The sequence below is a fragment of the Oncorhynchus gorbuscha genome, linkage group LG21, assembly GCF_021184085.1.
Source record: "Oncorhynchus gorbuscha isolate QuinsamMale2020 ecotype Even-year linkage group LG21, OgorEven_v1.0, whole genome shotgun sequence".
Lineage (NCBI taxonomy): Eukaryota > Metazoa > Chordata > Actinopteri > Salmoniformes > Salmonidae > Oncorhynchus > Oncorhynchus gorbuscha.
This window is the reverse complement of record NC_060193.1, coordinates 12,905,220-12,920,778: the sequence shown is the minus strand read 5'-3', so window position 1 is coordinate 12,920,778 and position 15,559 is coordinate 12,905,220. Positions and strand designations below refer to the sequence as shown.

General features: G+C 45.8%; 1 long non-coding RNA gene across 1 annotated transcript in view; it reads left to right on the top strand.

Moving 5' to 3' along the window:
- Nucleotides 1-10,083, top strand: part of LOC124007862 — a 28,649-nt gene extending 18,566 nt beyond the window's left edge. The window contains exon 3 of the long non-coding RNA XR_006834029.1: nt 9,388-10,083. This is a non-coding gene — a long non-coding RNA (uncharacterized LOC124007862). The remainder of the gene's footprint in view (nt 1-9,387) is intronic.
- Nucleotides 10,084-15,559: the final 5,476 nt, after the last annotated feature.

Below are 15,559 nucleotides of genomic sequence, written 5' to 3'. Positions count from 1 at the left end.
CCACACAGTCATAGGTGAACAGGGAATACAGGAGGGGGCTGAGCACGCACCCTTGTGGGGCCCCTGTCTTCAGGATCAGCGAAGTGGAGGTGTTGTTTCCTACCTTCACCACCTGGGGGCGGCCCGTCAGGAAGTCCAGGACCCGGTTGCACAAGGTGGTACAGACCCAGGGCCCCGAGCTTAATGATGAGCTTGGAGGGTACTATGGTGTTGAATCCTGAGCTATAGTCAATGAACAGCATTCTTGTCCAGATTGGATAGGGCAATGTGCAGTGTGATGGTGATTGCATCGTCTGTGGATCTATTGGGGCGGTAAGCAAATTGAAGTGCATCTAGAGTGACAGGTAAGGTAGAGGTGATATGATCCTTGACTACTCTCTCTATGTAATATAGGGAGAGCCATTTTTTATTATTTAATTTCTAACAGGAAATGGAATAAAACTTGACTTCTTAAAAGAACGTCACACAAAATTATATGAAATTATACAATTTACCGGAGTGGCGATCCATTTAAAAGCTGTGACAAAGAGAGAGAGAGAGAGAGAGAGAGAGAGAGAGAGAGAGAGAGAGAGAGAGAGAGAGAGAGAGAGAGAGAGAGAGAGAGAGAGAGAGAGAGAGAGAGAGAGAGAGGGGCTATAGAGAGAGAAATAAAGAGAGACTGAGAGAGAAAATCAGTCAGTAATTGCACCGCATCATTGCAGGTGTTTTAAAGAACTCTTTCTGTTGAAATGACGCAGGCATATGATGGTAGCATCACACACACATACACACACTCACATGCACCCACAATCATACACACGCACGCACACACACACACACAGACATACACACACACACTCAGATGCATGCACACACACATGCACACACACACACACACACTCACATGCACACACAGACACAGACACATGCACATAAACATGCACTCACACGCACGCACACACACGCGCACGCGCACACTCACATGCACGCACACGCACACACATACATACATGCACACACAGTAACATGATCTAGCAAAGCCTAAAATATACACTTACATTTCTATGTAGATAACAGCTGTTTCATGTCACTTCCTATCCATTGTAAACCTGAATATGCTTAACAATACCAAATCATGATGTGTTAGTCAGAGCAGCGCTTTTACATACAGTTTTTAACAATCACTTTGGCACTAATTTCAGGATCTTGTGGTCATTTTTCAAAACTCTAGACACAAAACTCAAAACGGTCATCACTTGTAACACAGACTGTCCAATGTTCAAAACATTGCATTGTGGATTCATATCTTTAAAGAATCCTTGCACTTGCAGAATCATTGGTTCAAGTAACTCATTTATCATGAAATACCATAGGACTTCAGGCGCCGACAGAGATGGCCGCCTCGCTTTCGCGTTCCTAGGAAACTATGCAGTATTTTGTTTTAATGTGTTCTTTCTTACATTGTTACCCCAGGAAATCTTTGTATTACATACAGTCGGGAGGAACTATTGGATATAAGAGCAACGTCAACTCACCAACATTACAACCAGGAATACGACTTTCCTGAAGCGGATCCTCTGTTTGGCCCACCACCCAGGACAATGGATCGGATCCCAGCCGGGCGACCCAAAACAACGGCATGGGCAGACGGAGCGGTCTTCTGGTCAGGCTCCGTAGACGGGCACATCGCGCACCGCTCCCGAGCATACTACTCGCCAATGTCCAGTCTCCTGACAACAAGGTAGACAAAATCTGTGCAAGGGTAGCCTTCCAGAGAGACATCAGAGACTGTAACGTTCTTTGTTTTTACAGAAACATGGCTCACCCGAGACACTCTATCTGAGTCGGTACAGCCACCTGGTTTCTTCACGCATCACGCCAACAGAAACAAACATCTCTCTGGTAAGAAGAAGGGCGGGGGTGTATGCCTTATGATTAACGAGTTGTGGTGTGATCATAACAACATACAGGAACTCAAGTCCTTTTGTTCACCTGACCTATAATTCCTTACTATCAAATGCCGACTGCATAATCTACCAAGAGAATTCTCTTCGATCATAATCACAGTCGTGTATACCCCCCCCCCCCCCCCAAGCAGACACATCGACGGCCCTGAAAGAACTTCATTCGACTCTATGTAAACTGGAAACAGCATATCCTGAGGCTGCATTTATTGTAGCTGTGGATTTTAACAAGGCTAACCTGAAAAAAAGGCTCCCTAAATTCTATCAGCATGTCGATTGCGCAACCCGGGCTGGCAAAACCCTGGATCATTGTTATTCTATCTTCCGCGATGCATATAAGGCCCTCCCCTCCCCTCCTTTCGGAAAAGCTGACCACGACTCTATTTTGTTGCTCCCAGCCTACAGACAGAGACTAAAACAGGAAGCACCCACGCTCAGGTCTGTTCAACGCTGGTCTGACCAATCTGATTCCACGCTTCAAGATTGCTTCGATCACGTGGACTGGGATATGTTCCGCATAGCGTCAAACAACAACATTGATGAATATGCTGATTCGGGGAGCGAGTTTATTAGCAAGTGCATCAGTGATTTTGTACCCACAGCGTCTATTAAAACATTCCCCAACCAGAAACTGTGGATTGATGGCAGCATTTGCGCAAAACTGAAAGCGCTAACTACTGCTTTTAATCAGGGCAAGGTGACCCGGAAACATGACCGAATACAAACAGTGTAGCTGTTCCCTCCGCAAGGCAATCAAACAAGCTAAGCATCAGTATAGAGACAAAGTAGAGTCGCAATTCAACTGCTCAGACACGAAAGGCATGTGGCAGGGTCTACAGTCAATCACGGACTCCAAAAGAAAAACCAGCCCCGTCGCAGACCACCATGTCTTGCTCCCAGACAGACAAAACAACTTATTTTCTCGCTTTGAGGACGCTATGAAAATCTGCGTGCTCTCCTTCACTGCAGCCAACGCGAGTAAAACCTTTAAACGTGTTAACCCTCGCAAGGCTGCAGGCCCAGACGGCATCCCCAGCCACTTCCTCAGAGCATGCGCAGACCAGCTGGCTGGTGTTTACGGAAATATTCAATCAATCCTTATCCCAGCCTGCTGTTCCCACATGCTTCAAGCGGGCCACCATTGTTCCTGTTCCCAAGAAAGCTAAGGTAACTGAGCTAAATAACTACCGCCCCGTAGCACTCCCTTCTGTCATCATGAAGTGCTTTGAGAGACTAGTCAAGGGCCATATCGCCTCCACCCTACCTGACACCCTAGACCCACTCCAATTTGCTTACCGACCCAATAGGTCCACCACAGACGACGCAATCGCAATCACACTGCACTCTGCCCTAACCCATCTGGACAAGAGGAATACCTATGTAAGAATGCTGTTCATTGACTACAGCTCAGCATTCAACACCATAGTACCCTCGTCATTAAGCTCGAGACCCTGGGTCTCGACCCCGCCCTGTGCAACTGGGTCCTGGACTTCCTGACGGGCTGCCCCCAGGTGGTGAGGGTAGGTAACAATATCTCCACCCCGCTGATCCTCAACAATGAGGCCCCACAAGGGTGCGTTCTCTGCCATCTCCTGTACTCCCTGTTCACCCACGACGGCGTGGCCATGCACGCCTCCAACTCAATTATCAAGTTTGCAGACGACTCTACAGTGGTAGACTTGACTACCAACAACGACAAGACGGCCTATAGGGAGGAACTGAGGGCCCTCGGTGTGTGGTGTCAGGAAAATAACCTCACTCTCAATGTCAATAAAACAAAGGAGATGATTGTGGATTTAAGGAAACAGCAGAGGGAGCAGCCCCCTATCCACATCGACGGGACATTAGTGGAGAGGGTGGAAAGTTTTAAGTTCCTCGGAGTACACATCATGGACAAACTGAAATGATCCACCCACACAGACAGCATGGTGAAGAAGGCGCAGCAGCACCTCTTCAACCTCAGGAGGCTGAAGAAATTTGGCTTGTTACCAAAAACACTCACAAACTTTTACAGAAGCACAATCGAGACCATCCTGTCGAGCTGTATCACCGCCTGGTATGGCAACTGCTCCGCCCATAACCGTAAGGCTCTCCAGAAGGTAGTGAGGTCTGCAGAACGCATCACTGGGGGAAACCTGTCCTCTATACCATCTACTGCATCTTGATGTAATAAATGTATCACTAGCCACTTTAAACAATGCCACTTCACATAATATTTACATACCCTACATTACTCATCTCATATCGCATCTTGCCTATGCCGTTCAGCCATCACTCATTCATATATTTTTATGTACATATTCTTATTCATTCCTTTACACTTGTGTGTATAAGGTAGTTGTTGTTAAATTGTTAGGTTAGATTACTTGTTAGATATTGCTGCATGGTCGGAACTAGAAGCACAAGCATTTCGCTACACTGGCGAAAACATCTGCCAACCGCGTGTGTGTGACAAATAAAATTTGATTTGATTTGAACGTTCATTTAGATCACCTACACAAAAGATACCGATAGTTTCACTGTGTAGTTGTCCATACAAAATATGTGATATATGTTTCATTATGCTATTACACATAAATACATCACTGTAAAAGGACTAGTGGAGAGAATTCTACAGACACAGTGGAATCAGTGAAAAAAAAGAAGAAATTTATTGATGAAATGCAATAAATCAGAACATAGGTTTCTTTGAATCAAAGCAAAAATAATTTGCTACAAAAAAAGAAAAAACAGTTAAAGGTCAACTGCAGTGTGCCTCTCCTGGCTTACTGTAAAACATCACTGCAGTGTTCCTCACCCGACTTACTGTAAAACATCACTGCAGTGTTCCTCTCCTGGCTTACTGTAAAACATCACTGCAGTGTTCCTCTCCTGGCTTACTGTAAAACATCACTGCAGTGTTCCTCACCTGGCTTACTGTAAAACATCACTGCAGTGTTCCTCACCTGGCTTACTGTAAAACATCACTGCAGTGTTCCTCTCCTGGCTTACTGTAAAACATCACTGCAGTGTTCCTCTCCTGGCTTACTGTAAAACATCACTGCAGTGTTCCTCACCTGGCTTACTGTAAAACATCACTGCAGTGTTCCTCACCTGGCTTACTGTAAAACATCACTGCAGTGTTCCTCTCCTGGCTTACTGTAAAACATCACTGCAGTGTTCCTCTCCTGGCTTACTGTAAAACATCACTGCAGTGTTCCTCACCTGGCTTACTGTAAAACATCACTGCAGTGTTCCTCACCTGGCTTACTGTAAAATATCACTGCAGTGTTCCTAACCTGGCTTACTGTAAAACATCACTGCAGTGTTCCTCTCCTGGCTTACTGTAAAACATCACTGCAGTGTTCCTCACCTGGCTTACTGTAAAACATCACTGCAGTGTTCCTCACCTTGCTTACTGTAAAACATCACTGCAGTGTTCCTCTCCTGGCTTACTGTAAAACATCACTGCAGTGTTCCTCTCCTGGCTTACTGTAAAACATCACTGCAGTGTTCCTCACCTGGCTTACTGTAAAACAGCACTGCAGTGTTCCTCTCCTGGCTTACTGTAAAACATCACTGCAGTGTTCCTCACCTGGCTTACTGTAAAACATCACTGCAGTGTTCCTCACCTGGCTTACTGTAAAAAGCTAAACAAAAGATTGATTACTGTACTTCTATATTTCCATCAACCCTGTCTTGTGGATATGGCCACAGGTACTCATCCACATCACAATGGATGTTTTCCAGACACTGGTCTGCCGTGATGTCATTGCATGCATCATCCATGACCTGGAGAAGGGTGGCTTGTTCGTGAGGGCGCCTATCATATACCTTCCAACTCCATGTGGAGAAAAATTCCTCAATCGGGTTAAGGAAAGGAGAGTATGGGGTTAAGTACATGGTGGTAAATTGTGGATGGGCCTGAAACCATGCTTGCACCATTTGAGCATGATGGAACCTGACATTATCCCACACAATGACGTAGGTCATGCCATCAGCTCTACAGACCTGATTTAGCTCATCAAAGAAGGTTGCATTCGAACAGCGAATCATGTGGCTGCCTACAACTCAATATATAGAGTATATAGAGTATAGAGCTTTAGATGTTGTTCGACCAAACATTAGAATGGGCAAAATGCATAATCTAAGCAACTTTGAGCGTGGTATGATTGTTGATGCCACACATGGTGATTCTAGCATCTCAGAAACAGCTACCTTCCTGGGATTTTTACACACTACAGTCTCTAGAGTTGACAGAGAATGGTGAGATAAACAAAACACATTCAGTGAGCGGCAGTTCTGTGGGCAGAAACACCTTGTTAATGAGAGAGGTCAGAGGAGAATGTCCAGACTCATTCAAGCTAACAGAAAGGCCACAAATGTTGAAATAACAGCTGTTTAAAACAGTGGTGTGCAGATGGGCAACTCTTAACGTACAACTCCATGAATAATTCAGGTTATTGTGGAGGCAAAAGGGGGTCCTACCCAGTACTAGAAAGGTGTACCTAATAAAGTGGCCGGTGAGTGTACAGTAATGTCAAATCTGAAAACATGGTCTGGAAAAGTGGTACATGGGACCATAGAAACAGTGTCCGATAAAGAATGATGATGAAATATTACATCCATAGATAATGTAGTCCAATTGGTTCATGTTTCACTAATTGGAGTCAATGGATCTCGTTATCCTGAAACATTCATGATCTAAACATGGAATATTGTTTGTCAGTTTCCATAAAACTATGCATTAATAGTAATGCAACAGTTACTTATCATTTTGATCAGTTGTATCAATTGATAGTTAGATCATTGTAATGAAATTAATAGACAGTCATTGAATTGAGAGAGAGAGAGAGAGAGATGGGTAGAGAGAGAGAGAGAGAGAGGTGGAAAGAGAGCCAGAGAGAGAGAGATAAAGAGAGTGAGAGAGAGTGACAGAAAGAGAAAGGAGAAGTGGGAGAAAGTGAATGAGTGTGAGGAGAGAGAGAGAAAGGAAGTGAGATGAAAGAGAGAGATATAAAGAGAGAATGAGGGAAAGAGAAGGAGAAAGAGAGAAAGTGAGAGAGTGAGAAAAGGAGAGTGAGAGTGAGAGAAAGAGAGTGAGTGAGCGAAAGAGAGAGAGAGAGAGAGGGATATAGTGTGAGAAGGGGAGAGTGACAAAGAGAGTGTTTTAAAAGAGAAAAAGAGAGAGAGAGAGAGAGAGAGAGAGAGGAGAGTTATAACCGTAGTGAGGCCTCCATTGAGTTTGAGTCAGACTGAGAGACTGTGTACTCATTGGTCAAAGGTCTCTGGTCTCACTGGGATACTATAACTCCCTGTCTCCGTTCTGACACACACCCAAACCCACACCTCTCTGAATCATGGAGACACACACACACACTCGCTGGGGAGTACCTCAAAGGAGAGAGGGGAGAGATGGGAAAAACGAATGCAGCACTGTAGTGTGAATGATTGATTGAGGTCTCCCCTCTATTACATTAGGTCTAATAGAAGAAGCACACTCTATCACATCAGTTTAGTGCAGTGGGTTAGGTGCAGGGTTGAGTTAGCCTGCTCGCAGTGTGGAAAGTGTTTGACATTTTTCCTATTTAACTTTGTTGGGAAAGAGCTTGTAAGTAAGCATTTCACTGTAAGGTCTAGGCCTGTTGTACTCGCAGAGTGTAAAAAAATACAATTAGATTTGATAAAATGTTATTTGATTTAGAAGGAGGAGGTATTGGCTGAAGGTGGGGAGTTTTTTCCTTGCCAGTAAGTTACTGTAATGTGAATATTGTAGCTGTTACCGAATAAGAGTCTGGGAGACAATTATAGCAGCACACAAAAGCAGCTTTTGGGAATTTTCATCTGGTCGTAAAAGGAGTATCATAACAGTAGAAGTGTGGATGTTTTTTTATATTTTTAGCTTTTTCAGAGGAGCACGTAAAACAAGTGACAGGAAACATTTCAGCAGGTCGTGTTTTTGCTCGTCTTGACAGATGGAAAGATAGAGATCTTTAAATAAACTTTACTTTGCGGAATGACTGCCTGGAAATGTACAGAGCTAAGGGGCCTTCAGGTTGCCTGACGCACGTTTCCACAGAGGTACGATAAATGAGTCACTGGGATGTGTGATGTTGTTTTGGGGAATGGGTTGGCTATGGGTTGGGAAGGAGATCAGGGTTTGTCAGTCAGGGCTGATAGATCCAGAAAGACAGACATACAGACAGACATACAGACAGACAGACAGACAGACAGACAGACAGACAGACAGACAGACAGACAGACAGACAGACAGACAGACAGACAGACAGACAGACAGACAGACAGACAGACAGACAGACAGACAGACAGACAGACAGACAGACAGACAGACTGTATTGACGAAGAGGATCATTGTTTTTACATCCCATTTTACAACCCATGTCTTCCAGTCTCAAACATTATGATTTGGCTACTTGCCATTGGATGCTTTGATTAAGTCAAAGGTTAATGGAGTGCTGGGAGGCGTCGTTGGTTGGATGGTGTTTGTGTTTTTTCTATTGGTCCAGACAGACTGTTGTTTTCCTGCAGACCTACAAACATGAGATTGCCAAACCCTTATCGAGGTGCTGAGAGATGAAATGGGCGGCACAGACAAACCATGTGGAAAGATACGCTTATACACACACGCGCCCGTGGACACTGTGACTCAGCAGTCCTGCTGGGTAGTGTAATGTCAGAGGGTTAATGACTCAAACTTGTAGTACCCACAAAACACACCCCTTAATCAGAGACAGACAGGGAGAGAGACCGAGAGATAACTTGTAATGTGTAATGTTTACTGTTCATTTTTTATTGTTTATTTCACTTTTATTTATTATCTATTTCACTTGCTTTGGCAATGTAAACATGTGTTTCCCATGTTTTCTCTCAGAAAGAGAGAGAGAGAAAGAGAGAGAGAGAGAGAGAGAGAGAGAGAGAGAGAGAGAGAGAGAGAGAGAGAGAGAGAGAGAGAGAGAGAGAGAGAGAGAGAGAGAGAGAGAGAGAGAGAGAGAGAGAGAGAGAGAGAGAGAGAGAGAGAGAGAGAGAGAGAGAGAGGGAGGGAGGGAGGGAGGGAGGGAGGGAGGGAGGGAGGGAGGGAGGGAGGGACGGACGGACGGACGGACGGACGGACGGACGGACGGACGGACGGACGGACGGACGGACGGACGGACGGACGGACGGACGGACGGACGGACAGACAGACAGACATGGTAAGAGTTAGGGAGAGGGGAATAAAGGGATTTGTAGAAAAATAATATTTAAAAAACTGTTTAAGTTTTCCCTCAGTGAGAAAACTCAGAAGCACACACTGGTCCATTGGTTTAGCTCTTCACTATCACTTTAATTTCTCAAAACCCACTGGAAGAGTCACCCACGTGTTTCATGTTGTGGAAAAAACATTTGTTGTGTTGACTAGAAATGCCAGGAGACCATTCTAATGCCATTCTAATCTCCTGAATCTCAGCAGGGCAAGTCTAGACTGAGTCTGCTGTTGGGTGGGTGAATACAGTATAATGTGGTCGTCACCAAGGACCCAGACTGTATGGGGTTTCCAGGCCCCTGTCCTAGACTGACGAGGGCCACTGTTTCTCCCGCCTAGGTGTGTGTGTCCAGGTGTGTGTGTCATGTCCGATTTGACTTAGACACGTTATGTAAGAGTGGGTGTGTTCCGGGTGGGTGTGTTCCGTCCATCCCGTGTGTGTGTGTGTGTGTGTGTGTGTGTGTGTGTGTGTGTGTGTGTGTGTGTGTGTGTGTGTGTGTGTGTGTGTGTGTGTGTGTGTGTGTGTGTGTGTGTGTGTGTGTGTGTGTGTGTGTGTGTGTGTGTGTGTGTGTGTGTGTGTGTACATCACTCGTCCTCCGTCCGTACTTGTTATGGTTATCACCACCACACCCTCTCCCAATAACTCACCAGAACCAGCATGCAGGCTCACACAAGTCAGCCAGCCACCAAATAGAACATTTTCTTCCACTCATTTAGCAAATAAACACTTGAATTGTTGCCAGTTGTGGTCCACAATGAAAATATCCCCTGCGGGGATGTTCTTTTCACCCATTCTCAGGAAGAAGTAGAGACAGCATCATTACGTGAACATTTTGGGGGGGTAGACCATCTATTATATTGCAGATAGATTGTTGCTTCCACCAATGTAATTGTCTGCATCATTTCCAATCCCCCATATATATATATATATTTAAATAAAAAAATAAAAATAAAAACTGGAGCAGGAGCATGGCCAGGTGGACTGGGGACAGCAAGGAGTCCTCATGTCAGGTAGTCCTGGGACATGGTCCTAGGGCCCAGGCCAGTTGAAACTGGAGCAGCAGCATGGCCAGGTGGACTGGGGACAGCAAGGAGTCATCATGTCAGGTAGTCCTGGGGCATGGTTCTAGGGCTCAGGTCCTCCGAGAGAGAGAAAGAAAGAGAGAAGGAGAAAATTAGAGAACGCACACTTAGATTTACACAGGACACCGAATAGGACAGGAGAAGTACTCCAGATAAACAAACTGACCCTAGCCCCCCGACACATAAACTACTGCAGCATAAATACTGGAGGCTGAGACAGGAGGGGTCAGGAGACACTGTGGCCCCATCCGAGGACACCCCGGACAGGGCCAAACAGGAAGGATATAACCCCACCCACTTTGCCAAAGCACAGCCCCCACACCACTAGAGGGAAATCTTCAACCACCAACTTACCATCCTGAGACAAGGCCGAGTATAGCCCACAAAGATCTCCGACACGGTACAACCCAAGGGGGGAACCCAGACAGGCCGACCACAACAGTGAATCAACCCACCCAGGTGACGCATCCCCCCCCCAGGGACGGCACGAGAGAGCCCCAGCAAGCCAGTGACTCAGCCCCGTAACAGGGTTAGAGGCAGAGAATCCCAGTGGAAAAAGGGGAACCGGCCAGGCAGAGACAGCAAGGGCGGTTCGTTGCTCCAGAGCCTTTCCGTTCACCTTCCCACTCCTGGGCCAGACTACACTCAATCATATGACCCACTGAAGAGATGAGTCTTCAGTAAAGACTTAAAGGTTGAGACCGAGTTTGCGTCTCTGACATGGGTAGGCAGACCGTTCCATAAAAATGGAGCTCTATAGGAGAAAGCCCTGCCTCCAGCTGTTTGCTTAGAAATTCTAGGGACAATTAGGAGGCCTGCGTCTTGTGACCGTAGCGTACGTATAGGTATGTACGGCAGGACCAAATCAGAGAGGTAGGTAGGAGCAAGCCCATGTAATGCTTTGTAGGTTAGCAGTAAAACCTTGAAATCAGCCCTTGCTTTGACAGGAAGCCAGTGTAGAGAGGCTAGCACTGGAGTAATATGATCAAATTTTTTGGTTCTAGTCAGGATTCTAGCAGCCGTATTTAGCACTAACTGAAGTTTATTTAGTGCTTTATCCGGGTAGCCGGAAAATAGAGCATTGCAGTAGTCTAACCTAGAAGTGACAAAAGCATGGATTAATTTTTCTGCATCATTTTTGGACAGAAAGTTTCTGATTTTTGCAATGTTACGTAGATGGAAAAAAGCTGTCCTCGAAATGGTCTTGATATGTTCTTCAAAAGAGAGATCAGGGTCCAGAGTAACGCCGAGGTCCTTCACAGTTTTATTTGAGACGACTGTACAACCATTAAGATTAATTGTCAGATTCAACAGAAGATCTCTTTGTTTCTTGGGACCTAGAACAAGCATCTCTGTTTTGTCCGAGTTTAATAGTAGAAAGTTTGCAGCCATCCACTTCCTTATGTCTGAAACACATGCTTCTAGCGAGGGCAATTTTGGTGCTTCACCATGTTTCATTGAAATGTACAGCTGTGTGTCATCCGCATAGCAGTGAAAGTTTACATTATGTTTTCGAATAACATCCCCAAGAGGTAAAATATATAGTGAAAACAATAGTGGTCCTAAAACAGAACCTTGAGGAACACCGAAATGTACAGTTGATTTGTCAGAGGACAAACCATTCACAGAGACAAACTGATATCTTTCCGACAGATAAGACCTAAACCAGGCCAGAACATGTCCGTGTAGACCAATTTGGGTTTCCAATCTCTCCAAAAGAATGTGGTGATCAATGGTATCAAAAGCAGCACTAAGGTCTAGGAGCACGAGGACAGATGCAGAGCCTCGGTCCGATGCCATCAAAATGTCATTTACCACCTTCACAAGTGCCGTCTCAGTGCTATGATGGGGTCTAAAACCAGACTGAAGCATTTCGTATACATTGTTTGTCTTCAACTGTTCTGCCTTACTATTATTCAACCATGCTGGTCATTTATGAACATTTGAACATCTTGGCCACGTTCTGTTATAATCTCCACCCGGCACAGCCAGAAGAGGACTGGCCACCCCACATATGCTCTCTCTAATTCTCTCTTTCTTTCTCTCTCTCGGAGGACCTGAGCCCTAGGACCGTGCCCCAGGACTAGCTGACATGATGGCTCCTTGCTGTCCCCAGTCCACCTGACTGTGCTGCTGCTCCAGTTTCAACTGTTCTGCCTTATTATTATTTGACCATGCTGGTCATTTATGAACATTTGAACATCTTGGTCATGTTCTGTTATAATCTCTACCCGGCACAGCCAGAAGAGGACTGGCCACCCCACATAGCCCGGTTCCTCTCTAGGTTTCTTCCTAGGTTTTGGCCTTTCTAGGGAGTTTTTCCTAGCCACCGTGCTTTTACACCTGCATTGTTTGCTGTTTGGGGTTTTAGGCTGGGTTTCTGTACAGCACTTTGAGATATCAGCTGATGTACGAAGGGTTATATAAATACATTTGATTTGATTGATTTGATTTGAACTGTTGGCGCAATTATTAGAAAATGGAAGAAGTTCAAGATGACGGTCAATCACCCTCGGTCTGGGGCTCCATGTAAGATCTCACCTTGTGGGGCATCAATGATCATGAGGATGGGTGAGGGATCAGCCCAGAACTACACGGCAGGACCTGGTCAATGACCTGAAGAGAGTTGGGACCACAGACACACTACGCCGTAATGGATTAAAATCCTGCAGCGCACGCAAGGTCCCCCTGCTCAAGCCAGCGCATGACCAGGCCCGTCTGATGTTTGCCAATGACCATCTGGATGATCCAGAGGAGGAATGGGAGAAGGTCATGTGGTCTGATGAGACAAAAATAGAGCTTTTTGGTCTAAACTCCACTCGCCGTGTTTGGAGGAAGAAGGATGAATACAACCCCAAGAACACCATCCCAACCATGAAGCATGGAGGTGGAAATATCATTCTTTGGGGATGCTTTTCTGCAAAGGGGGCAGGACGACTGCACCGTATTGAGGGGAGGATGGATGGGGCTATATATCGCGAGATCTTGGCCAACAACCTCCTTCCCTCAGTAAGAGCATTGAAGACGACCTGAAACACACAGCCAGGGCAACTACGGAGTGGCTCCGTAAGAAGCATCTCAAGGTCCTGGAGTGGCCTAGCCAGTCTCCAGACCTGAACCCAATAGAAAATATTTGGAGGGAGCTGAAAGTCCGTATTGCCCAGCGACAGCCCCGAAACCTGAAGGGTCTGGAGAAGGTCTGTATGGAGGAGTGGGCCAAAATCCCTGCTGCAGTGTGTGCAAACCTGGTCAAGAACTACAGGAAACGTATGATCTCTGTAATTGCAAACAAAGGTTTCTGTACCAAACATTAAGTTCTGCTTTTCTGATGTATCAAATACTTATGTTATGCAATTAAATGCAAATGAAAAACTTAAAAATCATACAATGTGATTTTCTGGATTTTTGTTTTAGATTCCGTCTCTCACAGTTGATGTGTACCTATGATAAAAATTACAGACCTCTACATGCTTTGTAAGTAGGAAAACCTGCAAAATCGGCAGTGTATCAAATACTTGTCCTCTCCAGTGTATATATATATATATATATATATTTAACTTAATTATTTTCAATTAACCCTACCACCCCTCCCCTAATTGGAGTAAAGTAATGTACAACAACACTTAGGCTTCTACTTCCAGTTTATACATACATACTGTATACATTTTACAGACACAGCATATTTTACAATTGTTATCTCTGATTTGTTTTTAGTCCCATCCTTCAGCTCCACTCAACCCCTCCAGTTCCACCCTTCAGCTCCACTCAACCCCTCCAGTTCCACCCTTCAGCTCCACTCAACCCCTCCCATCTATCTCTGAACACCATCCAGTTCCATCCTTCAGCTCCACTCAACCCCTCCCATCTATCTCTGAACACCATCCAGTTCCATCCTTCAGCTCCACTCAACCCCTCCCATCTATCTCTGAACACCATCCAGTCCCATCTTTCAGCTCCACTCAACCCCTCCCATCTATCTCTGAACACCATCCAGTCCCATCTTTCAGCTCCACTCAACCCCTCCCATCTATCTCTGAACACCATCCAGTTCCATCTTTCAGCTCCACTCAACCCCTCCCATCTATCTCTGAACACCATCCAGTTCCATCCTTCAGCTCCACTCAACCCCTCCCATCTATCTCTGAACACCATCCAGTCCCATCTTTCAGCTCCACTCAACCCCTCCCATCTATCTCTGAACACCATCCAGTTCCGTCCTTCAGCTCCACTCAACCCCTCCCATCTATCTCTGAACACCATGCAGTTCCATCCTTCAGCTCCACTCAACCCCTCCCATCTATCTCTGAACACCATCCAGTTCCATCCTTCATCTCCACTAAACCCCTCCCATCTATCTCTGAACACCATCCAGTCCCATCTTTCATGGTCCTTCTGTAGCTCAGTTGGTAGAGCATGGCGCTTGTAACGCCAGGGTAGTGGGTGGCGCTTGTAACGCCAGGGTAGTGGGTTTGATTCCCGGAACCACCCATACGTAGAATGTATGCACACATGACTGTAAGTCGCTTTGGATAAAAGCGTCTGCTAAATGGCATATATTATTATTATTTATATATTAGCTCCACTCAACCCCTCCCATCTATCTCTGAACACCATCCAGTTCCACTCTTCAGCTCCACTCAACCCCTCCCATCTATCTCTGAACACCATCCAGTCCCATCTTTCAGCTCCACTCAACCCCTCCCATCTGTCTCTGAACACCATCCAGTTCCATCCTTCAGCTCCACTCAACCCCTCCCATCTGTCTCTGAACACCATCCAGTTCCATCCTTCAGCTCCACTCAACCCCTCCCATCTATCTCTGAACACCATCCAGTTCCATCCATCAGCTCCACTCAACCCCCCCATCTATCTCTGAACACCATCCAGTCCCATCTTTCAGCTCCACTCAACCCCTCCCATCTATCTCTGAACACCATCCAGTCCCATCTTTCAGCTCCACTCAACCCCTCCCATCTATCTCTGAACACCATCCAGTCCCATCTTTCAGCTCCACTCAACACCTCCCATCTATCTCTGAACACCATCCAGTTCCATCCTTCAGCTCCATTCAACCCCTCCCATCTATCTCTGAACACCATCCAGTCCCATCTTTCAGCTCCACTCAAGCGCTCCCATCTATCTCTGAACACCATCCAGTTCCATCCTTCAGCTCCACTCAACCCCTCCCTTCTATCTCTGAACACCATCCAGTTCCATCTTTCAGCTCTACTCAACCCCTCCCATCTATCTCTGAACACCATCCAGTTCCATCCTTCAGCTCAACTCAACCCCT